This window comes from Panulirus ornatus, chromosome 70 (genome assembly GCF_036320965.1).
Source record: "Panulirus ornatus isolate Po-2019 chromosome 70, ASM3632096v1, whole genome shotgun sequence".
Lineage (NCBI taxonomy): Eukaryota > Metazoa > Arthropoda > Malacostraca > Decapoda > Palinuridae > Panulirus > Panulirus ornatus.
The window spans coordinates 12,555,982-12,572,065 of NC_092293.1; positions in this window are offsets into that span (position 1 = coordinate 12,555,982).

Here is a 16,084-nt window from a genome sequence, read left to right on the forward strand (position 1 = left end):
TCCTGAAATACTAAGATAACGACCTTGTGGACGACGACCACAACACGTCAACACCCCAGTCACAACCCCACGTGGTCACGCTGGCCTCAACCAGTCACAACCCCACGTGGTCACGCTGGCCTCAACCAGTCACAACTCCACGTGGTCACGCTAGCCTCTACCGGTCACAACCCCACGTGGTCATGCTGTCCTCAACCAGTCACAGCCCCACGTGGTCACGCTGGCCTCAACCAGTCACAACTCCACGTGGTCACGCTAGCCTCTACCGATCACAAGCCCCACGTGGTCACACTGGCCTGAATCAGTCACAACCCCACGTGGTCACGCTAGCCTCTACCGGTCACAAGCCCCACGTGGTCACGTTGGCCTCATCCAGTCACAACCTCACGTGGTCACCCTGGCCTCAACCGGTCACAACCTCACGTGGTCACGCTACCCTCAACCAGTCACAGTCCCACGTGGTCACCCTGGCCTGGCTTCAACCAGTCACAAGCCCCACGTGGTCACGCTGCCCTTAACCAGTCACAGCCCCACGTGGTCATGCTGTCCTCAAACAGTCACAAGCCCCACGTGGTCACGTTGGCCTCAACCAGTCACAAGCCCCACGTGGTCATGCTGCCCACACCCAGTCACAAGCCCCACGTGGTCACGCTGGCCTCAATCAGTCGCAAGCCCCACGTGGTCACGCTAGCCTCAACCAGTCACAACCCCACGTGGTCACGCTGGCTTCAACCAGTCACAACCCCACGTGGTCTCGCTGGCCTTAACCAGTCACAACCCTACGGGGTCACGCTAGCCTCAGCCAGTTACAACCCAACGTGGTCACGCTGGCTTCAATCAGTCACAACCCCACGTGGTCTCGCTGGCCTCAACCAGTCACAACCCCACGTGGTCATGCTGTCCTCAACCAGTCACAAGCCCCACGTGGTCACGCTGGCCTCAACCAGTCACAACCCTACGGGGTCACCCTGGCTTCAACTAGTCAAAACCCTACGTGGTCACCCTGGCCTCAACCAGTCACAACCCCACGTGGTCACGCTGCCCTCAACCAGTCACAACCCCACGTGGTCATGCTGCCCACAACCAGTCACAAGCCCCACGTGGTCACGCTGGCCTCAACCAGTAACAAGCCCCAAGTGGTCACGCTAGCCTCAACCAGTCACAACCCCACGTGGTCACGTTGGTCTCAACCTGTCACAAGCCCCATGTGATCACGCATGCCCACAACCAGTCACAACCCCACGTGGTCACGCTGGCCTTAACCAGTCACAACCCTACGTGGTCACGCTGGCCTCAACCAGTCACAACCCCACGTGGTCACACTGGCCTGAACCAGTCATGACCCAACTTGGTCACGCTGGCCTCAACCAGTCACAAGCCGCACGTGGTCACGCTGGCTTCAACCAGTCACAAGCCCCACGTGGTCACGTTGGCCTCAATCACTCTATATCAACTGTCACCTGCCACCAATTATTGTATCAGATGGGCAATGCCTGGAAGACGACAGCGATGTGCTTTCAGAGTATATTTTCACAGAAACTACATAGTAAAAATAATTTTGTAGTTATAGCTTTAGAATAATTGAAAAAAGACAAAGTTACATGAAGCATAAAAACGGCCTTAGAAAAGGAGAGTTGCAAGTGTAGCAGCAGCAGGTGTTGGTCAAGATGTTATAACCGGCAGGTCATGATGCGGCCCATCATCTACAAGTGGTACACACACCATCCCTAGACCACACTTACACTACACTTGACCCAGCCTTGTGGCACCCGCGCCAGCCAGGTACTCACTGGCAGTCAACATTATATCATGACAACAAACTTGGACCTACAACTAAACACAACTTATAAATAATAACCCAGCTGGCTAGATTGACAACCATCATGGCGGTCCGCCAGTCATCTGTATATCTCAATCTTTCCTTCATTTATTCTCCAACTTTTTCATGTCATATCCCAACTCCTCTGTTCATCAACATCTTTACGTCATCTCATAGAAAGGGATATTTACACAGTAAGAGTGTATGTGGCACTCAATCTCTCTTGGTATTTCTTCACACAAGTCTCTTTTCCAAGTTCACTTCCTCTCGCCACCTCTTCTCCCCGACATTGTTTCCTCTTTCGAAAACCTCTTCAGATCTTCACTGTCGTCTCCACTGTCGCCTCCAGCAGCCCCTATCAGCACATTTACATCCAAAAGTCTTTCTTTTACACGCCTTTCAATTAACATGTAATCCAGTCATGCCCACTGGCCATCTCTCCTACTCACATACGTATATTTATGTATATCACATTTTACAAACCAGGTATTCCCAATCACCAGTCCTTTACACACACACAACACAAGTTGTTCACCATTTCCATGCACCTCAGTTATACCTTCCACTGCCACATTACTTACCTTCACATTTAAATCACCATCACTAATACCTGGTCTCTTACATCATAACTGCTGACACACTCACTCACTTGTTCCCAAAATACTTGCCTCTGTTCTTGACTCTAACTCGTTACCTCGCTAAGTGCCATTTGACCTGACCTAATGGGGCAGGACAAGGGTCATTATCTTCACTACTCTCTGGACACCACTGGTTCTTGGCCTCAGCCACTACACTCTCCACTTCAATACTATCTCACTAAACTCTTAAAATCACTGATCTTTGACCCAACGCTTTCAGATAATGTCAAAATCCTAATTCATCGTCAAGATCTTCACTATAACGTTGGATGAACATACTGAATGTTGGAGACTCGAACCCATGACCTTGATCTTTGAGACTCAGGCTCGGTGATAATGCACACCATACCTGCCAGTGAATTGCAATACTTAGTCACCTAAATCTTAAGACCACACATGTACATACCGAACTCTAGATAAAAAAATTGTCAACGGAAGATGTTTCATGTATCTGGTTTTAAAACTGATAAGATCAGGAAATAAGATTTAATCATTATCATTATCGGACGATTATAATGCCCAACAACACACGTTAGGTACACAATATATTTCCTACTAACCTACATGTGAAATGACAATCCATACCATATCTAACTTCCCACTTGATAACCAGCATACCGTATCCTTCAGTACCAGATATCATATTATACTTAATGATTATAGTAATCATAATGACCATAATAATGATATTAATGATAGTAACAATTATCATAATAGTGATAATGATAATTATAATGATAATAATGATACATGATAATAATGATGATAATGATAATGATAATAACAATAATAATAATATGGTTGCGAGGCGTGGGCTATAGATAGAGTTGTGCGGAGGAGGGTGGATGTGCCGGAAATGAGATGTTTGAAGACAATATGTGGTGTGAGGTGGTTTGATCGAGTAAGTAATGTGAGGGTAAGAGAGATGTGTGGTAATAAAAATAGTGTGGTTGAAAGAGCAGAAGAGAGTGTTTTGAAATGGTTTGGTCACATGGAAAGAATGAGTGAGGAAAGATTGACAAAGAGAACATATGTGTTAGAGGTGGAGGGAACGAGAAGTGGGAGACCAAATTGGAGGTGGAAAGATGGAGTGAAAAACATTTTGAGCGATCGGGGCCTGAACATGCAGAAGAGTAAAAGGCGTGCAAGGATTAGAGTAAATTGGAACGAAGTGGTATACCGGGGTCGACGTGCTGTCAATGGATTGAACCAGGGCATTTGAAGCGTCTGGGATTAACCATAGAAAGTTTTCTAGAGCCTGGATGTGGAAAGGGAGCAGTGGTTTCGGTGTATTATACATGACATCTAGAGTCTGAGTGTGAAGGAATGTATATATATATATATATATATATATATATATATATATATATATATATATATGCGTGTGTAGACGTGTACGTATATACATGTGTATGTGGGTGGGTCGGGCCATTCTTTCGTCTGTTTCCTTGCGCTACCTTGCTAACGCGGGAGACATCGACGAAGTATGATGAATAATGAATAGATAAGTCATGATAATATATGATAATGATAAGATTGATGATAATAATGATAATAATGATTACAATAATAATAATAATAATAATGATGATAATAATAATGATGATAATAATGATGATAATAATAATAATAATAATGATGATAATGATGATATTGAAAATGATAGTAATAATAATCATAATGATAATAATAGCAATGACAAAACAGAAATAAAGATAGAAATAATAACAATGATGATAATAATGATAATGATAATAATAATGAATAATAATAATAAAATGATAATAATAATAATAATAATAATAATAATAATAATAATAATAATAATAATAATAATAATAATAATAATAATAATAATAATAATAGTAACAATAATAATGATAACAATAATGATAGTAATAATAAATGATGCAATTATGATAGATAGAACTGTACTATTATAATAATGAAATGATAAAATTGATGATGATAATAATAGTAATACGAATGATGTAATTATGATAAATAGTACTGTACTTTAATAATGATGAAATAATGAAATTGATGATAATGATTATAGCAATAATAATGATGTAATTATAATAAATAGTACTGTACTATAATGATAATGAAATGATAAAATTGATGATAATAATAACAATGATAATGATGATGTAATTATAATAAATAGTACTGTACTAAAATAATAATGAAATAATAAAATTGATGATAATGATAATAGCAATAACAATGACGTAATTACGATAAATAGTACTGTACTATAATGATAATGAAATAATAAAATTGATATTATCATCAATTTCATTATTTCATTATTATTATAGTGCAGTACTATTTATTATAATTACATCATTATCATTACTATCATTATTATCATCAATTGTATTATTTCATTATCATTATAGTACAGTACTATTTATCATAATTACATAATTATTATTACAATTATTATCATCAATTTTATTATCTCATTATTATTATTATAGCACAGTACTATTTATCATAATTACATTATTATTATTAGTATTAGTATTATTAGCGAAGATATGTGTCATCGTCGCTTAACGAAACAGTACAGTCTCACGAAAACATTTTATCTTCAAAGGAGTCCATCATGTCCCTGCTACTGAGTGCAAAGCAACCTTGAAGCTGCAGGAACCCTTAGATAAGGGGTCCAAATGTCGTATGAAAACAGTAGTAGTAATACATATATTCCTTTTGGTGTGGAGGAATGGATAGACGTATTTACCACTACCACAAGTTGCTAATAAACATATGCTTAACATCAAGACAAAGACGATATGAATCCATCAACGTTGTGATGCCAGACACAGAGAGAGTGGTCAGCTCCTGATAAGGTTGGAGACCTGGTGAGTGCTGGCATATTGACCATGACGTAACTGGGAACTGTAGTGGACACTCAGGGTGGCGGAGGCTCCTCCCTGGCGTCTGATGTCCATTATACTCTAACTCGAGTATACCTAATAGTAGTTACATGTTTGATACTGAATTGATTATCATCTCACCTGAATGACAAGTACACACTTGAGTTCCGTAAACCAACTTAAGAGCATGATATATATTGCATAAAACTATCAAAATCCCAATCACTGAGCAAACAGGGAAGACATCAGAGTGATATATGAAATTATTAAAACAACATTTGCCGTCCTACACTTCCATACCCCACAACACTAGGGCTACACTGGCCGACCAGGGTCACCTCCCCCGTGTCAACACACACTGAAGGTACACTGGCCGTACAGTGTCCACACAAGGACACCTGAACGCCGCCCAGTAGTCGATCAAGAGCAAGTTTAGGTGGATATATAAATTTACCCACTAAAGAAATTTGCAAATAACGTGAAACGTGAGTCCACGTTTGTTTAAAACGAATTGACCGATTTACCACATACAAGGAACTGACACACATCAACAGTGTCTCAACTGAGTGATGAGAAAAATCAACGGATTATAACCTGAATCAGCAGCAGGAAAAAATCATCATCACATTCTCACTGATCCATCAGTGAGTTAATGAGTCACTAACACCCAGAACACGTCTTACTAATGCTGGATATATCTCCATATATATCAAGTCCAGGTTCTAAGACATTATGGGGTGTTGTACCGCCAGATGTTTATTATAAACTTATGATAGACTACTCCGTTGTGCCATACTGGAACCATTCTTTGGTTTTCGTTATCATTTTAACAGAAGTCTGCTGTGTGATTACTTATTGTTCTTCCTTACGTTGTTTATAAGGCTGCACCATCACCCAATACTATATTTTGCTTATCTTCCTATACTTCCTCGCATCCTTCATGCGCCCTTCTTCATTTAACTTCCATTCGCTATCACGTGGTCTTAATCACAACTACATCATGTATGTAAATACCTCCAAGTATCATTCAGTCGTCTTGGTCACTGGGTCCTCTCCCATCCCTTGAGCAAACCCAATGTAAGAATACTTTTGTTCATAAGGAAACTGGACATATTTCATTTGCCACCAAGAAAAGAGGCGGCGGCTTGAATGGAGCAATTATCAGCAACGTAATTGTTGTGCCTAGCATATTTACCAGACCATGTTTGGTCCACATCAACAATATCACATATTACAGAAACACTTATGTCGTGATAACTGTTGTGCACTGAGCGATTACCTTACCCAGAGGGCGGGGCCATTGTACTTCATATGTGTATCTGAAATGTTTGGTATACACTGTCTTGATGGCCTGTAGAGTATTGTCATTGAAAGGGAATATATGAAAGTATTGCCTAATAATTTCTACATGATTCCAAGTAGAAGGACCTGGTTAATGGACATTTTAATGGTTGCAGTGACAGTTCATTGATTATATGTTAAAATAAACGTTTAAGTTTCTACTGACAGTGCTTTTAGTGGCCGGCTAGATTAACAGATACTATACGTAGAGAGAGAGAGAGAGAGAGAGAGAGAGAGAGAGAGAGAGAGAGAGAGAGAGAGAGAGAGAGAGAGAGAGAGAGAGAGAGAGAGAGAGAGAGAGAGAGAGAGAGAGGAACCATGCAAGGAATATCATAGAGACCAACAGATACAGACCACATACCGTCAGCATGTGTGGAGGCAGCCACCAAGCCTTGCGAGGGAACATAACACAAGGCACGTCCACAGTTGACGATACCATCGCTCTTTTAAGGAGGAAACTCCATTCCAACTTAAGAAGTTGTCGTAAACTATTGTGAAGATGGCTTGGCTATATTTGACTAGGATATCCAAGTAAAGGAAACACTGTCGTATGCAAACAGCAGCCATGTGAACTCCCACAGATGTTGTTTGTGGAATGATGCTTGTGAATATCTATAGTGACACATACATCACACATATCTACGATCATATATTGTTACATTTTGCATGGCTCTTTATGTTAACACATTATGAAGCCTTTAGAGTTGGAGAGTATCATTCCAGTAAGCACTGCTCTTTATCCTGTATTAACAATGACCCTCGAAGCTGGCAGTCGTTCACAGAATCATCATAAATTCATTAAATCATATATAATCCTCTGATAATATCTTAATTGTTACATATCATCCCATTCTACTTTCCTCTTCTTTTCTCCTCCACATCAGACACATATATCCTCTTTGTCAACCTCTCCTCTCTCATTCTCTCGGTATGTTCAGATCACCTCTGCGCACCCATCTTCAGCTCCGTCAACCATACCTCTCTTATTGCCACAGATGACAGAAGAGGGTGAATGTGTTGGAAGTAGAATATTGGGGACAATATGTAGTGTGAGGAGGGTTATTCAAACAAGAAATTTTAGGGTAAGAGAGAGGTGAGGTAGTAAGAGGAGTATGTATGAGAGCTGAGGGATGTATGCTAAAATGGTGAGGACATAAGGAGAGGATGACAATATGGGTATACATTTCTGAAGTAAACATAACTTGAAAAACAGGTAAACCAAGTAGATGGAAGGATGGGGTGAAAGGGGCTTTGGGTGTACTGGGCCCGAACATGCAGGTGGGTGAGAGGCGTGCAAAGGAGAGAGCGATTTGGAGTGATGTCGAAGGGCCAAATCAGGGCGTATAAAGTGGTCGAGGGAAACCACGTAAGGGTATATAGGGCGAGGTCGCACTTAGAGGGTTATGGTTTTGGTGCATTATACTTGGCAGGTAGATAGTAGATGCGAGTGAATGAGGCCATTTCCTTCGTTTGTTTCCGGTGCTGCCTTGTCAATACACAATTAAACAGCTATAGTGACATCATACACCTCTACCGCAGACCCACCTTCAGCTGAAATCACTCACCCTTCCTTCTTCCTACTTGCACTCACGCATTTCATAAATCTTCCTTGGTTCTATCAGCTTTCTACAGAATATCTCTTTCAACCCTATCATATGCTTTCTCTAGATCTATAAACGCCACATACAAATCCTTCTGTTTCTTTAAGTATTTCTCGTACACATTCGTGAAAGCAGCACTCAATCCAGACATTCTCTATTTCTCCTGGAGCCACATTTTCCCTTCCCAGTCTGAAGCTCTAAGCATGCCACCATCCTCTCAGTATATACTCGCTGATAGAACTTGCAGGTACGCGCAGCAAGCTTGTACCTCTGCAATTCAAATATTCACTTTTGTTCCCCTTGCCTTAATACAGTAACACTAGATAGGATTCTCACAATCCTCATGTGCTGCTACAGCGTGAGCCGTATATACATTAAGCCTCCTAACCAATGAACAATCCCGTCTCCTTTGTTGAAAACTCAACCGCAGTATCATCCACTACGGCCGCCTTGGAACAGTCTTGCGTAAGGCTTTCACTACCTCTTCCCTCTTCGCCAAGCCAATTGTCATGACTCTCTCTTCTCATATTCCTCCAAAGGAAGGAAAGAAAAGGAAGGCGGGAAAAATCTGCCATCCTGTCATCAAACACATTCAGCACTTCCTTAGATAAGTAACTCCGCCTCCTCTTCACCTCATCACTACCTGTTACCCAGTTTGCCCCTTCACCGATGTTCCCATTAGTTATACTAGTAATTTCCTTTTCCCTGAAGTTTGCTGATACCTGCTCACACTAACACTTATTTTCTCTTTTTCTCAGCACTGCATATTCCTCCTGACGTCTTGCCCTTTCTCTTTACATCAAACAATCACTTTCACTCCTCTCCTTAGATAACGCCCATACAACTCTCTTTTTTCTTTAATAAGCAACTTTACTTCATCACAGCACTCCATACCGTTTCTCACCTGCCCACCTCCCACCTTTTGTATGCCACATATTTTGCACATGCCAGAACTGTTTCCCTGAATACATACCTCCCGTTCCTTATCCACTCCCCTAGCTTCGTTTACTCTCACATTTTGCTATTCTGCACTCAGTCTCCCCGGGCGTGTCTTCGTACGTCTCTTGTCCAAGCTCACTTACTTTCATCACCCTATTCTCACTCATATCATTTCCTCTTTTCCGAAAGCCTCTACACATCTTCACCCTTACCTCGACCACTTAATGATCAGACATCCCACCAGCTGCCTCTCTCAGCACATCCACATCCATTTTTACACTACATTTCAGGATGAGTCTAATAGCCAGCCAGGAAGTTGAAGAGAAAGAAAAATGTTATGCCTTATGATACGGGTTCTTACTTAATGATCAGCTGTTTATAGTCGCCAAGTCGAAGTATACTTATATGAGTATATATACTTACTCCTTTACTTATCTACATCTTACATACATACATACATACATACAAATCTCCAACAACCAGGATCGAACCCGGCGCCCTTGTGTAAGAGGAGGGAATGCTACCACTAGGCTATGGGCCTGGTAAAATAGGAAATAACGTTATTCGAATACTATGTACTCGAATACCCTTCGTCTCACTTTGGTGAGCAACGGGGTCTACACCGGTCATTTCCCAACAGGCGCACATAGCCAGCAGATGGCATTTTACCGAACCTAATTATAGATTGAGAGGTTTATTATTTTCTTAAGCGAAAAGTCCTTGTTTCCAAGTTCTGGAGAAATTAAAGTACATTTCAATGTAAACATGAAGTAAAAAGTATAGAAATTTAACGTTTTCCCCGACGCCGTCTCCAATCAGTACTGTTTACTATCTGCTTGGGACTCCGCGATGACCTTCAAGTCTCGAACCAGGCGGGGGCGTGGGTACTGGTCAATGAAGTAAAGAGTATAGAAATTCAACGTTTTCCCCGATGTCGCCTCTCCACTCTGCTATCTGTTTGGGACTTCGCGATGACCTTCAAGTGTCGGATCAAAGAAAGCAGACTGGGGCGCTGGAATTGGTCAATATCAGTGGCGAGATGGACAAGCTGGCACAGGCGGTGTCGGACTCCGTCGTCCTTCTGATCCTCAGCCAATTGGGCAATGAGTTACCCGAAGGAGTAGACGTCGTTAGCGGGAGCAACTGGCTCTCCCTCAATGATTTCGGGGGCTATCCAGGGACATTGCGCTGGGTCACCTGTTATAGGAGGCACGTCACCAGCGTAACTGCTCAGACCGTAGTCGATGATATGGAAGACTGGGCCATGGTGGCGGGTCTGGGTTACGGTAACATTATTCATCTTGAAGTCAAGATGAATGACCCCCTTATCATGAATTTCTTGAAGTCTCTTCCCAATGGAGATGAGAGACTCAATAACCTCCTGGCCGCTGCAGTTTTCTAAGTAGCTGACGTAGTTTTGACCAGTGTAGGACATCAGGAGTCTTGCTGGATGGAAAGCCAGACCCTTGACCAATGGGGCCCCTCCAGCGCCGGACAGGTAGATCTGAATGTCAGCTTCGCGAAGGAGAGCGTACCTCGCGTCGTTTTTCTTCATGGTTTTAAGGACACTATATTCATAATTGAAGCGAACGAGCTGAACTGATCCATTGCCGCCCTCGCCAATATCGGAAACGATTCGAATCCACCTTAACTGGTCCTCGCTGAGGATGTAGTCCTGAAGGTCTGCCTCCAAGCTGAGATCGGCCACGTCTAGGGAAGGGTAGGCAGTTGGTGAGCTGGTGGGTTGGGCCGCGACTGGAGGGAGGGATTCAGTTGATGGATGTGTGGGTTGTGCCACGAGTGGAGGGAGGGATGCAATTGGTGGGTTTGTGGGTTGGGCCACGACTGGAAGGGGGGATGTAGTTGGTGGGGGTGTGGGTTGGGCCACGAGTGGAGGGGGGGATGCAGTTGGTGGGTGGATGAGTTGGGCCTCGACTGCAGTTGCTGGTGGGGTGGGTTGTTGCACGGTGTTGGGGGAGTCTACAACGTCCCCACAGGTGACTAGTATTTGTATCCCGCGAGCTGCAAGTCTCTCCCGCAGAGCGGCAGCATTGCGGGCAGCAACAAGGCGGTTCACTCTCGCCTGCCGCTCGTCCACCACATGCTCCTGACGAGTGCGACGGCGTTCCCGACGAACGGTGTGCCGGCCACGCCACGCAATAGCCTGTTGACGCTCCCAGTGGCTCGCTCTTCTTCGGGTTTCGACGATTCGAGTAACTCGGTCCATAGGAGGGGTATATGTTATTGTCCTTTGATGAGATTTGACTAGACCCATCAATTTCATATACGTGTTGAGCCAAAAACATGGGACTCATTCTCACGTGAGCCTCGACCAGAACAACAAACGCAGTCAACGACCCATGTCATCACAGCCTCGGTCGTCACAATTCTGCCGACCTAGTCATGATTTCCTCCAGTCAGACATCAGGCTGACCTTCACCCGCTCGCGCCCAACACCACCAAGCAGGTGTTCATATCATAGGAACGCTAGACACACTTCAGCGGAATGTCGAGCATTAGCTAGACAGACGTCACCTAACACAGGTTCATCATGTCATTATCAACAATGACAATCTCTTGCTCATGACAAGACTCCATCACATAAGGAACTCTTAAGACGTTTTCGTTCTTCGCCATTTTCTCACATTACAAGTTTCGATTTAGTGGGTTCTTTCCAGGATAAGACAATCACAATCTTTCTAGACACCAGCACGGAAGCATATGTCATTCATTATGATTTTATTCAACCATTAATGGGGCGCACTCAACTTGTTCAATGCTCGGTCTTTTACCCATCCCTTCAAAGTATCTCAAATGAAAATCTCGACGTAAGGGGCACTATTAAAATGAACATTCGCATATGCGACTCGGTCATTACCGTCACCCCTTACATTGTTCGTGGTGTAACGTTTCCTGCTAACTTGTTACTAGGACGCCACTCTATGTGTGGCACAACATAAGATCTGTCCTATTTATCATGTGGTTTGTGTTGATAATACGTTCCTGCCATTGTCAGAGAAGAGTTCTCACTCAGTCAGAGTCATTAATACATCTGCTCCCACGTCCTGCTTCACGAAGGCTAATACCCACCCCTTTTATTTTTCTACTCATTGCCCTGGTAAACTTCAAACAAATATGACTCTGCATAGTAACACATTAACGAAGGTTCCACTCTCACTTTCTCGAACATGGATGACTGATCATGGACTGAGACATAGTCAGGGTGATCTCGTACTAAGAGTAGTTGCTGAACCTTCATCACTAACTGTTAAAGGACTATCGATGGATGCCTCTATGCATGAGACCGCAGATGGAGAGGTCACCATATACATTGCCAATACGGGACCCACTCCTGTCCGTCTCTGTAGAGGGAACAAGCTTGTGGAATTCTCCGTTTTGAAGTCCGGAATTCAAGACGAGGAGTTGCATGAGTTTAATATCCGTCTAGTCTCACATTCCATTAACCCACCACCACTTACTCCTCCTACCCCAGACTCAGCAGTGCACGGCTCGAGTCAGCTCCCCACCATCACCCCTGACATGATATCCAAGGTAGGATTAACCAAACATGTTGACCAATTAACAGACCTACTTAACCAGTATAGGTCTACTATTGCCTTATCGGGAGAACCACTCGGTAGAACTCATTTGGATGTTCACATTATTAACTTAGAGAAAAACACACGTCCCATTTACGTCCCAGCCTATCGCTTGCCACACGCGAACAGAGACATAGCAAGCAAACTTGTTCAGGACATGTTGAAAGATAAGGTCATAGAAGAATCACGGTCACCATGGAATTCACCACTTCTGATCGTTCCGAAAAAGGACGGAACTTTTAGACCCGGTCATAGATTTTAGAAAACTCAACAACAAGGTCACTTTGAAAGATGGTTTCCCATTACCAGTGGTATCAGAGCTTCTTCATAGCCTCGGTAACAATAAGGTATTTTCAACTTTGGATTTATTGAGCGGATTTTGGCAGATTCCCTTGTCAGAGGAAAGCCGCCCCCTGACTGTGTTCAGTACGCCAGATGGTCATTGGCAGTTCATATGCATCATGGCCTTCGGTCTTCATTCCTCACCGGTGATCACCTTCTCAAGGTTAATGACTAACATCTGTCATCACATGTTGGGCCAAGATGTATTGGTTTATCTTGATGATATAATTGTCATGTCTCCAGATATTGCTTCTCATTGCAAAATTCTTGAGAGAGTATTTCTGCGACTTAAGGATGCAAACCTAAAAGTCAAGTTATCCAAATGTTCCTTTCTACAGACAAGAATTAATTACGTAGGTCACACCCTTGACGAAAACGGTATTCAACCTAATGCAGATAAAGTAAAAACAATTGTGGAATGGCCAGTCCCTTCCACAACAGACAAGGTCAAATCCTCCCTTGGTTTAGCAGGATATTATCGAAGATTTATCGCTAATTTCGCGGAGATCGTCCACCCACTCACTTCACTTCTGAAACAGGGAGTTACATTCCAGTGGTCTACAGCGCAAGACAATGCGTTTAACTTACTCAAGCGACACTTGATAGAAGCACCTATCCTTCGATTTCCCTACTTTGAGAAACCCTTCATTTTGCACACAGATGCTTGTAAACAGGGTCTTGGAGCTGTACTTATGCAGGAGTCAAATAGGGGTAGACTTTTCCCATAGCTTATGCGAGCCGTACATGTTCGACGACGGAATCGAAATACTCAATAACAGAATTGGAAGGCCTTGCAGATGTTTGGGCACTCAAACATTTTAAGGAATACATATATGGTTACCCTATTACAGTTTATACAGATCACAGAGCACTGTTAGGTATTTTTCAAAGACAAGATCCTACAGGAAAGTTTCAGAGGTGGTTTTTAACTATACAAGAATTTGACCCAGATTTTCGCTTTGTTTCGGGTTCATCCAATGTAGTTGCAGACGCACTCTCCCGCAGAGTGGGTACAGTCACTGTAGGTAATAGCCCCGTAGATTTTGATGTAGAAAGGTTGACACGACATCAACGAGATGACCCAGTCTAGGGTCCTGTCATAGAATACCTAGAGGGTTTAAGATATTCATTGGATGCTAAAACAGTTGTTCCAGTCAGAGAATTGTATTTAGAGCAGGGAGTCGTGTGCAGGGACGCGAAATTAGGAGTACCCGCCCGTGTTGTTAAGTAAACAATAATTCCAACAACATTAGTACAGGATTTCTTGAAGTTAGCACATGATTCAACCCAGGCCGCACACCCAGGCGCAGATAAATGCTATAAGCAAACTCGTTTGAGGTATTTCTGGCCAAGAATGCAGAAAAACATTAAGGATTATATTTTGAGGTGCCAAACATGTAACACATACAAGGGAAGTCCCACTACCCCGTAGACTGTGTTGAAATACCCTTTACCTTCATACCCATGGGAAAGAGTTCATATGGACATAGGAGGTTTTCCTAGGTCCATGGCAGGATACAGATACATTTTAGTAATTACTGATGCCTTCACGAGATATTGTGAATTAGTCCCAGTTCAAAATAAAGACGCAGCCACGGTCGCTAAGGCGTTCAAAAAATGTATCTTAGACAGACATAATGCTCCTAAGATTTTGGTTACAGATAATGGTGGGGAATTTAATAACTCATTATTAGAAGAAATCTGTAAATTGTATAACATAAATAAATGTAACATAATGGCACATCATCCAGCCTCGAATGGCCTGGCTGAAAGGTTGAACCGTAAGATCCTCCAGTGTCTTCCCACCAACATTAATTTTGATCATGATGAATGGAGTGAGTACCTGTCTGATGTCCGATATTCATTAGATTCAGCTTATCATAAGTCAATTGGAGACACACCCTTCCACGCCTTACACGGTTTTGATAGCGTTGCCGCATGACATAATAGCGTCCCCTCCTTCATGTCCAGCGGTCCAGAAATCAGTTGTAGAGGAAAAATATCGCACAACTCAATTGATTCATCAAAGAATCAAGGAAAATCTAGGTAAAGCTACTGCAACCTTCACGAACCAGGCTGATAAATCCGCGAAACCATCAAAGGTGACTCCCGGACTCTTGGTAATGGTGCAAGAATTTAACACTAGAAGTGATGTTCCTGAACTTGACCCAAAATTTTCTGGTCCCTATAGAGTCTTAGCTCATTAAAGGGACATAAGTTTAGGGTTCGACATCTAAATACAGTTGACGTTCGTGAAGAACATGAGGACCACTTGAAAGTTTTACAGTATTCTGAACATGATCATCCCGGTACCACAACAGACAACACTCCTCAAACCCCAAACAATGTCACCCAACCAACTTCTACCACTGTTCAGTCTGTCCCCACACCAGAACCGACCACCCTCACAACACCACCACACACACATCAGTATTCATTAAGACCTCACCTTTAAGAAGTTGCTAAGTTTATCATTTTCCAGGTTCTTCCTTCTCATGTCCTTATGGTGTCTTCCTGTATATGACACCATGGCAGTACCAGGCGCCCTTCTCACGACTCCCCGCCAGGTCCGCCTCGTGAGGGACACAGTCTCAGTTAAGCTGGGCCTGGAGGGTCTACCCTACACTTACGATAATCTAGTGAAACTAATGGAGGCCGTACCTCGCTTACGGTCTACCTTACTCAAGTTTTACACCAGTGCGTCCATCAGAAACTCTAGTGTTGCTCCTCCTCCAACTTTGTTAAACCAGTGGACCTAGAAATGCACATTATTTCACTGACTTATTGGAAGATGTTAACAATCTGGTAAGCCAAGTTGTCACACCATCATGTTTTCCCTTCTCGGAACTCACACGTATCATTAAACAAGCAATGACGAAATTCGGTTGCACCCCAGCTCTCCCTCTGCATCACGTGACCA